A 6,000-nucleotide genomic window follows, 5' to 3' on the forward strand; every position below is an offset into this window, starting at 1 on the left:
GGAGCTAAGACCTCAGAAGTCTCAAATTCTTTCTACATACCTGTCATGGTTTGAATGTACTTGACTCAGGGAGTGACACTATTTGGAGGTGTGGCCTTGTTGGAGTGGGTGTGTCACTGTGGTTGTGGGCTTTAAGACCCTCATTCTAGCTGCCTGGAAGTCAGTCTTCCACTAGCAGCCTTCAGATAAAGATGTAGATCTCTCAGCCTTGCCCGCATCATGCCTTACAGGATGCTGACATGCTCCCACCTTGATAATGGACTGAACCTCTGAACCTGTAATCCAGCCCCAATTAAATGTCCTTACAAGAGTTGCCTTGGTCATGGTGTCTGTTCACAGCAATAAAACCCTAACTAAGACAATACCCCACTTCCTTCTATCTTTTTGTATTCCACATCATGGTCTAAAGATGTTTCTGTTCCTTCCCCCTGTATCTTCCATAGGCATTTCCACCAATAAAACAATTACAATTCTAATCTCCTTGGCTTTACTTCTCAGAGGACCCAGGCTGCAACTCAAATCTAACATCACTTAAAACTAGGACGGATAATGACCTCTGTAAGGATGATGTTCTTCATCTGTTAAAATTGAAACTAACACCATCCATAGGGGATTGGATGGGTGTTGTGTGAGACATGTCACAGTAGGCAGCCTCTTAGCACAAGTTGACAGACATCAATGACCCTCTCAGCTTTCATGAACAAGTGCATTTCCCATTAAGAATCTTTTATAATAATTTATGCAGTGTGGTTGGGCATAGGAAAGGGCACATGATGAATGACAGAGGGATTTCTAAAGGCGAATCCATCACAATCACAGTCAGAGCTAGGGAAATGAGCCATTAAAAATGCTTGTTTGGGGCTGGAGAGATGGCTCGGTGGTTAAGAGCCCTGACTGCTCTTCCAGAGGTCCACCAACATATGATGGCTGACAACCATCTGTAATGGGATCCGATGCCCTCTTCTGGTGTGTAGGAAGACAGCTACAGTGTACCCATATATATAAAATAAATAAATAAATCTCTTTAAAAAATGGTTTGTGACCTGAGTCCAATCCCCAGAGCCTATATTAAAAACTCCGGGTGTGATAGTACAGTCAGTATAGACTATAGGACCTGAGTGCTGGAGAGATAGACACACAGAGCTTGCTGGAACCTCCCAGTGAACTCCAGGTCAGAGAACTAAACTCAGAACATAAAGTGAGGAGTGACATCTAGCAACATCTGGCCTCCACACAGACAAAGATATGCACACAAATGTGCACACATACATGAACACTTACACATGCATACACACAAAAAACACGACACTAAAGACAGATGATCTTGCATGGGATACTATCTACCTGGCCTAGAACAGAGGCACAAAACCACAGTCCTTAGAGGAAATGATGTCAATAATACATGTATATCACATACATGTAAACGATATTACATAAGGAAATTTGGACGCAAAGTTTTCAAAATCAAAGATGCATGACTCCTGTCAGCCAAAATCTCTGAGCCTCAGGAAAATCTACTTCGAATTTCTTCCTGTTTTCTAGTGTGTAAAGCTTCTAACATAATTCATAGTGTATGAAAGTTTGGAGAGGCCTGCTACCCCAAAAAAAGCTGTTGAAAGACACATTGTCAGGAAGTAGTGACAAAACTACAATATTATCCAAAATGGATGGTTACAGGGAAAGAAAGGGGAAACAGAAATGTGTGTCTTTATTGCTACAAAATTTAAATAAATAAACTGACTTAAAGTATCTAGTCGATTCTGCTGGAATGCAACATCTATGTTACTTGAAATCTCTATGTTGGGCAACTAAAACTAGAGAGCTTCTGAGAAAATGGCTGGGGTCATGTCTAGTTTGTGTTCTTTTGCTGTGATAAACATCAGGATCAAAGCAACTTGAGAAGAAAAGGGTTTTTTTGACTTATATCGAGCAAAGCCAAAGCTGGGACTCAAGGCAGGAACTTGCAGCAGAAACCCCTAGAGGAACACTGCTTGCTGCCTCGCTCACTCTGCCTTGCTAGGCTAGCTCTCTAATACAATCCAGGCCTATTTCAGTAGCAATAAGCCAAGCCCTCCTACAGCAATTAAGAAGTTGCCTCACAGACATGGCCAGAGGCCAATCTAATGAAGACAAGATTTCAGTTGAAGTGCCCTTTTCCAAGGTGACTCAAGGTCTGTGTCAAGTTGACAAGCTGAAGATAACTATAATGTAGCTCTTAAAACTTTACTAATTTTATCCATAACACATGCACAAATGTCAAAACATCATGTATTTTATAAATGATAGATATAAAGATTATAGATAGATACATAGATAGATGGTAGATTTCTAGATAGACTGATAGATGACAGATTTATAGATAGAAATATTTATTTTAAAAGGCCTGAAAAAACTAGAATAGAATGAATATATCTCAATAAAATAAATGCTAGATATGACAAACCTATAGCCAGCACTTATACTAAATTGTGACAAATGAAAAGCATATTCTCTAAATCAAGAATTGGACAGGCATGGTCACACCCTTCTTTTTTAATATAGTGCTTAGCTAGTCTTACCTAAGACAACAGACAAGAGAAAGAAAGAAAAGTATCAAAAATAGTATATAAAGAAGGTACATTATCTACAGATGACATTACCCTAAAGTTAAATGACCATATGGACCACACCAAGAAGCACTTAGATTTGATAAACACCTTTAGAAAAATAGTAGGATACAAAAGTCAATATACAAAAAAAAAATGATAACATGTGTGTTTGTGTGTATGTGTGTGTGTGTGTGTGTGTATGTGTATTAGTAAGTTTGATGAAAAATATATGGGTAAAAACACCATTCATAATACCTTCAGGAAGGGGCTGGAGAGATGGTTCAGCGGTTAAGAGCACTGACTGCTCTTCCAGAGATCCTGAGTTCAATTCCCAGCAACCACATGGTGGCTTTCAGCCATCTGCAATGGGGACTGATGTCCCCTTCTGATGTGTCAGTGGCAGTGTACTCATATACATAAAATAAATAAATTAAATAATAATAATAATGTTTTCTCCAGGAAAGTACCAAGGAGTGAGTCTAATCAAGGAGGTGAAAGATCTCTACAATACAAATGTTAAGACACTTAAAGAAATTGAAGAAGACACTAGAAGATTGAAAGATCCTCCATTCTTGTGGATCTGCATAATCAATATTGTGAAAATTGTTATATTGCTGAAAGTTAATATAGCTCCTACACAACACCCATCAAAATTCCAATATCATTTTTCACAAGATTAGAAAAAAATTTAAATTTGTACAGAAAATCAAAAGACCCTGAATCACCAAAGAAATATTAAGCAGAAAGAATCATGCTGAAGGCATCATAATATTTAATCTCAAATTATACCACAGAGCAACAGTGACAAAAACAGCTTGGTATAGTCGCAAAAGCAAACATGCAAACCACAGCATTTAATAGAGAACCCAGAAATAAGACCACTTAACTACAGCCTCTTGATTTTTGACCAAGATCTCAAAAATAATTACACTGGATAAAGCTAACTTTCCTCAACAAATACTGTTAGTGAACCTGGATAGCCACATATAATAATGAAAACCAATCCGTATTCCTCACCGAGTACAAAACATCAAATCAGACCTGAAACTTTGACTCAGTAAAGGCAACCATAGGTAAGGAATTCTGCCAAGGACTCCAGTGACTCTGGAAGCAACAGTAAAACCTGATCCATGGGACTGAATGAAATAACAATGTTTAACCACAGCAAAAGAAACAGTTGTGTAGTGAAGAAAAGTCTGAAGACAGAAGAAACATCATTGTCAACTACACTTCAAATTAGATTAGTATCTGGAGGAAAAAAAAAAACAAAAATTCAAACACACAAAAATCAACAGACAAGTGATTGCCATACATGTGTCTCTAAAGCAGAAAGACACTAAACAATAAATATACAAAAAATGTCCAACATTCTTAGCCATCAGAGAAAAGCAAGTTAAAACCACTTTGAGATTCCATCTCAACAACTGCTCTGCAGAAAACAATTGTCAGAAACCCCAGTGAAGACACAGGTGGAAAACAAACCTCTACCACCACTGGTGGGAATGTAAACTGAGCACTGTGGAGGTCAGGGAGGAGATTCCTCAACAAAGTACAGACAGAAGCACCAGCCTCATGATCCAGCTGCATCACCTCTGGGCATGTACCTGAAGGAATCTGACACTGGAATTCCATGGGATACTTCCAGATTCATGTTTTGTCACAGTCTTTTAAGAATCAAGACAAAACATCAAACCTGTGAAATCAATCCTGATACCCGTCTACCAGGTAGATGGATGGAGTTTTTACTGTGGTACAAGGGAGTTTTAATCAGCTGTACATAACCACCAATAAAATTATATCAGTTTCAAGAAAATAGATGGATGTTAAATGAAGTAGGCCAAACTCAGAAACACAAATATTACATGTTTATCTCATGTATAGAATCTAGATTTATATATGTCTATTTAATAACTTTATAACTCCATATATATATATATATACACTTATGTATATGGATTTATATATGTATGTGTATATATATTTGTGTATATATATACGTATATATATATGTATATATATGAGAGAGAGAGAGAGAGAGAGAGAGATGACTACATGACAGAGAAGAGGGGGTCTAAAGTGAGGAGGGGGAAGAAAAAGAAAGGATAATTAACAATATTGGGAGAAAAAGACAGATATTACATGTTTTCAGTCACACAATAATCTAGATTTAAGTATACATTCACACAAATACATATATTCAAATACAAATTCTCATGTCTACATCATTTTTAGCATTTTTCTACTTCAACAGATCTCTCTAGATGGTGTCTTTATCGTATTTGCTAATATTTATATAAATTTTTCTTTTTTATACATATTCATACATTTTTAACAAAATAAAGAACGCCCTCTCCCAAAATAAAAGAGATCAAATTCCACGTGAACAGTTTGTCGCGGCCACATTTAAGGAGAGCAGGAGCCTAGAGAACAGTGCTGCTCTGTTGTGTACACAGGAACGGCTGTGAAATCTGTACAGGCTACAGTCAATGAGGAAGTGCAGCTTGACAAAAACCTGCAGTCAGCTGGACAAGCTGTTACGAAATGCCAGAAAGGGGCCTGCCTCAAATGGGTCCAAACGTTCCAACGCCAGGAGTGAGTGGGCATGGTTTATAACGCACGTGGTGAAGTGAAGTAACGGGTAGCTTCGGAGATGTAGGCATGTTTGTGTTATGAATTCTCTCACAGCAAGCTCAGCTGGCTGCAGTTTGCTGCTTGTACCTGTAGTTTAACTCAAATCTGTGAAATTAAAAAAAGAAAGGCAAAATCTGTATTGTGTTCGAAGTGTCTCCAGCGATGAGTTGTGTTGGAGCGACCTCATGTTCTATATACTACAGCAGAGTTTATGTATTATGTTAGTCCTGTTGGGAAATTTTCTGTTGAAAAAAGCAATTTGTTGAGACTTAAGAGAATCTGTCATTCAATTAACTTTTTTTAATGGAGCAAGAAGATAGCTCAGTGATTAAGTGCACTGGAGACTCTTACAGAGAAGCCAGGTTGCTCCCACCTGATAGCTCACTTCGGGTCTGGGGGATCTGACGCCCTCTTCTGGCTCTTGTGGGAACTGCACAAATTGGAACATGGGCATACAGACAGGCAAAACACCCATAAGCATATAACAAGATAATTATTTAAATGGCAGAAAAAAGTTGTTGATTAATCGTCTAGATAAGCCTAATAAACTTCGTTTATAGGGAAATACCAGAAAAAATCTGAAGTTTTCTTCAATATTTTTTTCATAGTCAGGCAGTGGTGAACACCTTTAATTCCAACACTCGAGAGGCAATGCTAGGCAGACCTCTGACCTAGAGGCCAGCCTGGTCTACAGAGCAGGTTCCATGACAGCCAAGGCTACACAGAGAAACCCTATCTCAAAAGAAAAAGAAAAGAGAAGAGGAGAGGAGAGGAGAGGAGA

Source organism: Grammomys surdaster, unplaced genomic scaffold, assembly GCF_004785775.1.
Source record: "Grammomys surdaster isolate TR1022 unplaced genomic scaffold, NIH_TR_1.0 233, whole genome shotgun sequence".
Taxonomy (NCBI): domain Eukaryota; kingdom Metazoa; phylum Chordata; class Mammalia; order Rodentia; family Muridae; genus Grammomys; species Grammomys surdaster.